Raw genomic sequence first — 10,546 nt, 5'->3', positions numbered from 1 at the left:
CTTTGGTTGGCCCAAGGTGTCACGCAGTGGGACTGAACCCAGAACCATGTGATTGGAAAGCAAGCTTCTTATCACACAGCCACGCCTGCGCCTATATCAGGTGATAATTGTTTTATTAAATTACACAATATGGCCTCAAGTACCTCTTGCACTCTATATACATGAATATGAAAACAAATTGTAATAATTGCCTTGTAAAAAGACTGATAGCTAAATAAGCAAAGACTATCAACTTGTGGTTTTAGATGTCTGTACTGTTGTCATACAAAGTAATGAAAACAGTTGATTCTTGCATAATGTAGTAAGTTGAGAAATTCTAATAATTTAAAATTACATCAATAGGGAAAATAACTAATTATCTTAATAGTTAACAGTTATTAAAAAGGGCAGGCTTGCTATTCAGCATTCATTTACAAATGTTCCATACACCTACAGTGTCAGTAAGACCTATTTTATTGATGAGGTCTGATCAGACTGAAACATATGCAAAGTCATCATTTTTGTTAAAGAACAGCTGCTTTCAACTATATTCTATTTTTAATTGTAATTAGTTATAATTCCAGTGGTTGTTCCCTCCTCAAGTTTGCTGCTAGTTTATTTAGTACCCTAGGTCTGCCTTACAATGTATACCCCATTCTCCAGCCCTCTAATGTGCTCACTGATCATTCAGCCCAATAATATGGCCCATATCTTTTTGGTTCTTACTCTGTGTTCCCTTTTAAACAATCTTTTTCTATTTATTCTTCCAGCACTCATTCTCTTCACATCAGCAGAAAAATGCTGTTGAAAAATTGATTTGAGTGCAAGAAATCAATTCTTTGATGTATATCACTGAGTATATTTATATGGCAAAATTTGAGATGTTCCATACCAACTGATTCAACAAGTCATAAAGCAACGTGAACCACTTATCTTCCATGTCCCCCTGTCACTTCTCTATTTTCTTTTATTATGGGAGTAACCACTCCTGCTATCTTTACTATTGACATTTCATATTTTTAATTGTCTTAAGAAATTTTGTTCAAGTTGCTCAAAATTTGTGTAGCACTTCCAGAATTTAGTTTCCTGAGTGATTATCTGCTTTGTCTCGAGAGACTTACCCTGCTCTACCCTGCTTTCTGTAACAAAAGTTCATCATTGGCCTATACCAGTGGTGTCTAACCAGCCCACTTATTAGTACCCTTCATTCATTGGACACTAAACTTTACTTGCAAAGACCCGTTGAGGCAGGTGAAATAAAAATCGCTGATGTGGCCAATGAAAGTACTGCCTGATTGGCACTTGTACCAGTGGAACGCTAAAAGCACCATCTGAGTGTGATCATTGCCAAGGCTGCTGACTGGCTCTCATGCTGGTGGCACTTAAAAAGCATCATTCGAGCATGATCATTGCCAGTGTCGCCTTACTGGCACATGTGCTGGTAGCACGTGAAAAACATTTGAGCGTAATCGTTGCCAGTGCTGCTGGACTGGCTCCCATGCAGGTGGCATGTAAAAAAACACCTTTTGAGCATGGTCGTTGCCAGTACCACCTGACTGGCCCTCATGCTAGTGGCACATAAAAGTATCCACTACACTCTTGGAGTGGTTGGCATTAGGAAGGGCATCCAGCTGTAGAAACTCTACCAGATCAGATTGGAGCCTGGTGCAGCCTTGTGGCTCACCAGTCCTCAGTCAAATCATCCAACCCATGCCAGCATGGAAAGTAGTTGTTAAAGAATGATGATGATTTCTCATTTAACAACATAGAATTAATTACTGTCCAGTTTGCTAATTGTTCTTATATGGCTTTAAAGAATGTGCTGCTATTGATAAACAATGCTTTAAATGTAAAATGAGAGTACATTTTGGGGAAAAAATGCTGAAAACCAATAGTGTCAAATGCAGAAGCACATCAAATACTTAAGCAGAAGTTTGTTTTCAGCTCTGTAAATAGATACAATTAATTACAGAGATAGTGAACTGGGTTGAGCTGTTATTGCAAAATAACTTGGTATTAGATTAAAGGTCAAAATCTATTGACAGAAACAAGCTTAACATAAATTGGAAAAACAATTGTAAACATTTAAGTAAAAATACTGGTTATCTGATAACAGAATTTTGTATTTTCTGTAGAATAGGTTCTGCCATCTTGGGAATTTGTGTAATAATCATAATGTCAAATTGAATTTAGAGGTAAACTTTCATCTTTGGCTACTTCTACTGCATGTTTTGACCCAAAATTTAATAACATATTTGTGAAGCCCTCAAAACATTTAATATTCATTGACTTTAAGTTCATCAAAAAATTATTGTAGGGAAACTTACAAAATCCACAAAACTTTGGCAGTTGTTGTCAATGGATATTATTGGTTTAAAATAAAATACTAAAATAGACAACTTTTACATTTTCACTTTTTATATTTTATAGTTTCATGCATTAACCTTTTATATTTCCCTTCAGGAAAGCCATTTTACAAAGCTATTAGTTAGTCTCTCCTTATTATTAACATTGTTCGATGCTCCGAGCTCTGTTCGCACTAACCACAGCGTTCAGTTTGAAAAGTGAATTTGGGGCATTTTCAATTTGAAAGAGTATTCATATGCCTAGAATTGATTCATGGCAACCCATCACCGAACGGATGAAATAAATGATGTAATGCAGAAATACAGATTATGTCTAATGCAAACAAACAAGACAATAAAACTAAGGGACAAAAAATTGCCACATGAATGAATGAATATTAGATTATAACCATCTTTTGAACCTTCCCCCCCCCCACCAATGCTCACAAACTGTTGCATTTCTCCCATTCTTCCTCATGTACTTATCTGCATACATATGTCCCCAGTGGATCTCTTCCCCACTACATATCCTTCCAACAGTCCTTCCTTCTACTTGTGCTCTCGTTACACCTCCATTTTCATCTACCAATCTCTTGATCTCAGCCTTTCCAATTACCAGCCTACTCAATGTCACCACTATCTTCTCTTCCTCACTTTCCCCTCTCTCTCCATCTGAAGCAGCCACTCACAAAACTTTGGTCAGCCCAAGGATATAGTAGAAGACACTTGCCCAAGGTGCCAAGCAATGGGACTGAACCTAGAACCATGTGGTTGGGAAGCAAGCTTCTTACCACATGGCCATGTCTGCATTTGTTGACATTCCTGTATCTTAGTAGTTCAGTAAAATGGACTGATAAAATAAGTACAACACTTTAAAAGAATGAGTGCAAGGGTTAGTTTGTACAACTGAAACTCAAGGCAATTCCCCAGTATAGCTGCAGTTCTATGGCTAAAACAAATCTTTATATATAAAAGTCAAGTTGTGTGTCTGTCTCCTACGATTTAGATTCCTAACTACTCCCACATTTTGCAGTGCAGTTTAACCAAAACCGGGTATCTTATAGTCGTGATTCATATCGAGCCCTTCTGGATATTAGCGCGCGTCTATGATGAGTCTATGATTTAAAAAAAATTTACCATCGTTCTTTTCCATTTTAATGCATTTTTTTCGCTATTATATAAGGAAAGTAACTCTCTAAAAATGTCTACGATAAGTCAACGATTAAAAAAAAATTTACCATAACTTTTTTTCCATTTTTAATGCATTTTTTGGCTATAACTCTCTAAAAATGCTTATATAGTTATTTCCCTTACAAACCCGAGCAACGCCGGGCGATACTGCTAGTAAACAATAAAATGATTTGAACACAAATCAAATGTTAGTTAGTTACAAGTGACTTAAATACTCTTGTATAACCAATCTCTATTCTAATAACAACAAGAAAGCACTGTATGGTCTTCTTGATCCCCCAAATCTGAAACTCGAGATTATTCTGAAAACTGCAAGTTTTTGGATATGTCATTCTCTCACTTATCTAAGGAAGGCTGGTCATTCAGTTATGATTTATATTGAGGTGATAACATATCTATTCATCACTTGATTCTGGAGAGATGCCAATCAATGACTCTATTACAACTGTTACAAACAATTATAATAGGCCACAATGAACAAAATAAAATGCCTGCTTTTTTAAAATGATCCTATGTCTTAATGGTAGACAATGATTGCTACTTATAGTTATATTCTGTGAGTTGTAGGCATGGCTGTGTTATGAAGCTTGTTGCAGGTATAATGCTGTGGTTGAAACGCTTACTTTGCAACCAAGTTGTTTTAGGTTCAGTTCCATTGCATGGTACTGTGGGCAAGTGTCTTCTTTTATAACCCTGGTCTGACTATCGCTTTGTGTGTAAATTTGATTGGTAGAAACTGTGTGGAAGTCTGTTATGTTTGTGTGTTTGTCCCCCACTCACCACTCCATTGCCTAACAAATGGTGTTGGCTTGTTTTCATTGCTATAACTTGGTTTGGCAAAAGCGACTGATATAAGTACCAGACTAATAAGCAAGGACTGGGGTAATTTATTTGACAAAACATTTCATGGTGGTGCTCTAGCATGGCTACACCACAATGACTGAAACAAGTACAAGAAGATGAAGGATGATTTCTAGATTTTGTTTTAGTCATGAATTTTCACTGGCTGGCATTCCTTCTAAATGGTCTTTCTTTGTTGTATGGTCAATTTGGTATTGGGCTGATTTATGTTCTATATCACGATGAAGTACTAATAGTAGAGTTGTGAGATCATGATAGTTCTATGTACATGCATGCTTACCAATTGTATAAAGTGGATGAAATGACTTTGTTAGTATCTGTTTTCTGAAGAGTAAAATACATTTATGGTTGGTTATTTACTCCTTGAAATTTCAGACAATGATAGTCATAAAATATCGATTGAGATGTTAAAAGAAACTTATGTTTTTCATAAGACCTATGATAAGTTAACTCATGGTTTGTCTATAGACACATTTTCCTAGGATCTTCTAAAAATAGTATTTGATGCCACTTCTGTGTCTCTTAGGAAATTGAAAGCATATTAAATGTACTCAATAAGTAACCAAGAGAATTAACATAGTAGAAAATAACTTTGAACTGCAATAAAAGGTATGATATAAAGCTTTGAAGTCATATGGAATGATGCCAATATTTATAAATATATGTAGAATGGAAGCCATTGAAATATGATTACTAGGAAAAGTTCTAAGTATTTTGTAAAGAATTTTCAGAAGTAACATGAAAAAAATCATTTCTACAAGGAATACAATAAAGGAAAATATTTGTTCAGTATGATTTTGAAATGACTAAAACCAAGTTAATGAAATATATGTATGAGTAGAGAATATATGTAAATTTTTTTTTATAGATATCTCCAGCTTTCCGTCTGTGGAGACACATATAAATCATGTAAATGTATGAATGTAAATAGATCATCATAAATAGGATATGCATTTCACTTTGTATTTTCCTATGTGTATGTCTACATCTATAATTTCCTTTCATATGTCAGTATTATGAACAAGGTAGAAATATCAATAAATTATGCTGCACATTTCAACATATGTTGAAAGATGGAATATTTTGATGAAAGTAATAATATCATCGTAAATTTGAGGACTACAAGAAAATATTTCTGTTGTTGAGAATTGCAAATAAGAATCAACAAGTAGCAAGATGAAAGCTAACCAATATTGTGTATTAGCTTTGTATTAATAAGGAAATCAATTGAATAAACAAAATTAAATGTATCATATAAGCAACAAAAACGTGAACTGATATTACATACACTTTTAAAGAAAGAAATGTAGGAAAAGTTGGGTGGGAAGATGGGCATTTAAATAGGTTGTCAGTTGTAAATGCGTGGCTGTAAACGTTTGTGGGAGAGAGATGAAAGACAATACTTTATATTATTATATTAGGTCTTTTATTGGTCTGGAGGAAAAGGGCTGTGACCAGGTCCTTTGCAGGATGTCCAAGATAAGTGAGATCATTGAAGTCAATGTTCCTTTGAATAGATGGAAGTTGATGGCTACAGGAAAAACATACTGGGAGAGAATTCCAGAGACCAGCTATTCTGAAGAAGGAATCAAGATATGAAGTATGGGTGAGAGATGAGTGAATATGAGTGTCTGGTTGGAAGTGATATGAGACTAGCAGACTCCAGGGAGCAGAGGCTGATGCAGTAGTGTGAAAGATGACACAGTACATGTGTGGATCTGCAGTTGGCATGTATTAGCAGTGTCTGACTTGCAACTGGTCAGTTGAACTGCTTCCTTTTAAATGTATACTTGGATGTTTGCTTGTAAATCCCAGAGACTGAGACAGTACTGTCTTGTGGGTCTCACCAGAGCTTGGTAAAATTATTAGGAAGCTGAAGTAGTTCCTTAGAAGAAAGCCACTCTTTGTGATGCAGTTTTGGCTTTGGTGAGGAGATACATTTGCCAGGAGAGAATCTTATCAATAGTTAGGCCTAGCATTAATAGCAACCTTCAGGATTCTAGTTCCATTCTGTCCACATTTCAGGTGGAGGTATGGTGATGTATGGTATATCTTTGTGTTTTTTGGAGGAGATTTTGGCATTACTACATTGGAGATATTTCTGTGGTCTCCGTTCACGACAGCAGATATCAGTGCAGATTTGACGAACTGTTTTGGCTGCATGTGAATGACACTTGGGTGTGCAAATAGTGGAAGACTGAAAGACTTCCTAACAAGGATTGGAGACAGCAGCAAATAGGCCAGTCATTGATGCATGGGAAGAGGTAGTGAGGAGAAAATGTGAAGTACACCAGAGTTATAAGTGGTAGGTCAAAAGGATTCACTCAGTTGGCTCTTATTCTAGCAACTGTGCTTTCAGAACAACTTCCTCTGCTGTTAATTTGGTCACCTTGGTGACAGTAACTATTTACTACTTCTAAGGACCCCCTTGGCCATTTGAAGAAATCTATTTCCTATACATCATCTTCATTTAATGTTTATTTTCTATGCTGACATGTGTTAGGAAGTTTGACAGGAACCAACAATTCAGCAGTCCAATGTTTGCCTTGGCACAGTTTTTATTGCTGCATGAAAATAGTGTTGATTTAGTTATTAAAACATGTAATGTAATCAACATCGAATAGCTAATTAAAAACAATTGTCAAGAAATTATATTTCCATCAATATTATTTAAACTATCTAGTTAGTCTTGTTGATTTCTCCAGATATGTTCCGCTCTTATTACCTCTCCTCAGTGAAACATTAACATAACTGTTCTTACTAAAGTAATAATTAGTGAATCACTCAGTAACTACTAGCTTCATCATGTGCCCCAAATTGCTTATAGGAATGAGTTTTCTTGACCAATAACAATCAATCTTATTTAGAAACCCTAACTACCTTCTTACTTTGTATCCTTGCATCTGAATGATCAGATATGCTTTATGCATCTATGAAACTATTAATAATGTAGATCTAAGTCAAATTGTTACTACAAATGTTTAATCTGCCTAAGTAATGTTTTCATTAATTTTTACACCTACTTGTGTGTGTGTGCATGCACATTTATATAGGGTGACATAGATATAAAGTATATGTATATATTATACAGGCTGTCCCAAAAGTAACTGATGGGTTTCAAGTTTTAATAAGTTCCTTAACTTTACAAATAAATGCATGAAATTTTGGTAAAATATAACAGACATAATGGAAATTAATATGCACAAGTCAAATTTTGCTACACCACTACATCACATGAAAAATAACATCGCTTAAATGGCAGCCATTATTGGCTTCACATGCCCTTGCACCATAACATCCTCAAGAGTTTCAGACCCCACTTCTCTGATTTGTCTATTGATGTTCTCCTTCAGATGCAACAGGGTCTCTAGTTTGTTGACATAAACCCTGTCTTTCAGCTATCCTTGATTGAGACCTTTTTGTGCTAGGCCATTCAAAGTAGACCTCACACATGGTTCCAGCAAGATGGTACAACTACTCATACTGCAAGCAAAACAATGCAGTTGCTACGGCAGTGCTTTGGAGAAAGAATAATCTCTCACTATGGCAATGTCATCTGGCCTTCACATCTCCCAGACTTCACTAGCCCGGATTTTTTCTTGTGGGGATACCTGAAACAGAGGGTTTATGTCAACAAACTGGAGACCCTGGTGCAACTGAAAGAGAACAACAATAGAGAAATCAGAGAAGTAGGATCTGAAATTCTTGAGGGTGTTATGGTGCAAGTTTTGGAAAGAGTACAGGTGTGTGAAACCGAAAACGGCTGCCATTTAAGTGATGTCATTTTCCATATGTAATGTTGTGGTATTTCAAAATTTGACTTGTGCATATTAATTTCCATTATGCCTTTTATATTGTATCAAAATATCATGCATTTATTTGTAAAGGTAAGGAAGTTATTAAAAATTGAAACCCATCAGTGACTTTTGGGATGTGCTGTATATTTATAAAATATATGCTGATAGTTTTATGTAGAATGTAGGACAATAAAAACAAGATTTGATTAGCCTGCTAATTACATCAGAATAATTATGCAGTAGGAAATATATAAAAAAATCTATGGTGGATTGTGTCAGTGGCATGAGATTTGTTGTTTCACAAGCCTCGATTCTAACGTCTGTATTGTATTTCATTGGCAATTTTTATGTTCTGATTTCAAACCCAGTCCTGTTTGACTTTGGTTTTCACCCCTCTAGTTTCAGTAATATAACTACCAGTCAAGTTCTGAAGTCAATTAAATTCTAAGTTGTAGTCCTGTTGTTGTACTTGAGGTCATTATTTATTTAATGCATTATTTATTACTTGTGGGAGATATCCAAGAACAGGAAACATCCCAGCACCATTAAAGCGTTAAGAACAAAGTAATCAATTCAGTATTTGATGTACTTTCATTAGTTAGAATGCTTTATTAGTTTGGTCAAATCTGAACTTGATTATATGAATGTTAGCATTTCAGCTAATTTAGTAGATATTTTAGAATAGTGAGTTTGTACAATAACAACTCTAATGAAATACAGAAAATAAATCATTCACGAATGCAATGTTTTATGGTTTAGTCAGAGAAGGAATGGCAGCATGCATGACCTTTTTTGTTGGATTTCCATGACTGCAGTGGATAAAATGGGAAAAGAAATCATGCCTCAGGGGTTACTACTGTAGGAAGCAGTGCACCAAGATATCAATTTATCTAGCAAGAGATCTGCTTTGAATAAAAATAATAATAATAATGAAATTATTGTATACAGTGCTCAGGTGCACCACAACTTGTCAGAAAGTGCATATAAAGTACATACAGTAATGTAGAAATGTCTGGAAAGCGAACAATGTATGAGTCAGATACATGCTTGTGTGTGTATGGAGGGGAGAAAATCAAGTGTAGTGTTGGCGAATCTCTGGAAGCATGGAAGTTTTGAAGAATGCAGTGCTCTGACAACTAACAACTGATGCTGGCAGTTTGTTCCATGCTTCAGCAACTCTCAGCGTGAAAAAATGTTTCCTGAAGTCATGGGAGCTGTGCTGTTTTCTTACTTTGTAAATATGTCCACAGGTGTTAGATGGGTGGAGTTTGAAAAGGTGCTCAGAGTTATTGTTTGTACGATGGTTGATAATTTTATGGGTGTCTGCCCATAGAATACTTACAGAAAGTGGAATCTGCTAAAGTATGGAACTTTAAAAGGCTAAGTAAAGATCTATATAGTTAGGAGAAAAAAAACATTGGTCAATGACATGCTTTTCTGATAAGGTCGGGAATCATACCTAGTGTTTTCCCCTGTACTTACTGAAAATTTTTTTCTATTTTTTCACATAAATCATTTACTGATATCACTTTTAATATATTTCTGGTTAACTTTCTAATGCATTGTATTAAATATGTTAACTTTAATTTACTAAATTATTATTTATAATTTGATAGGCAAACTTGTAAATCCCAATCATTGTAATTGAATACTTAATAAATGGTAGTGTCCTAAGCTGGAGCTCTCTTCCAAATCAGTCTTAACATGAAAAATAAATGAATGAAGAGATGATAATGATGAAACTTAAAATAAAGATAAAATAGGATATCAAATTTTCAGCAGTTGATATTGGTCAAGTAAAGTAACAGGAAGGGGTAATGGCCCCATTAATTTTAAATCATGCATCATTATTTGTATTCTATGTTGGCATGGGCAGAACAAATTATCATCGTTTGTGTAAGTTCTTAGTTTTACAGTGCTTGTAGATGTGCCTTGTCCTTTTTTCATTTTGGCATGATTTCTGCAGCTAGCAACTACATTAGAGTGCATTTTACCATAGCACCAACATTAGAGGAGTTGTCTTGTCCTTCATAAGACACTGAATCTTCTTCATACCATGGTATACCACAGTGTCTTCATTGGCATAGTTTTTATAGCTGAATGCCCTTCCTAATTCCAGTTACTTTACCATGTATTGAGGGCTTTTTGTCATGGCACCATCACTAGTGTAGTAACAATGTTGCTCACAACATTAAGACCTTCCTTGACTGAGTGGGGCTACACTAGAGAGAAAGACAGTTATATGCTTGGTGATGAAGGGTTAGAGTAAGATGGAAGGGGATGGAGCAAGTTTCTTTGGCTGATCTCATACAAAAGTGGATGGCAGTACTCAGTGTGGAGTTGGAGAGAGAGACAAGTCTGTGGTGACAAGGG

Source organism: Octopus sinensis, linkage group LG1 (assembly GCF_006345805.1).
Source record: "Octopus sinensis linkage group LG1, ASM634580v1, whole genome shotgun sequence".
NCBI lineage: Eukaryota > Metazoa > Mollusca > Cephalopoda > Octopoda > Octopodidae > Octopus > Octopus sinensis.
The sequence above is the reverse complement of the archived record's forward strand: the minus strand, read 5'-3'. Positions refer to the sequence as shown.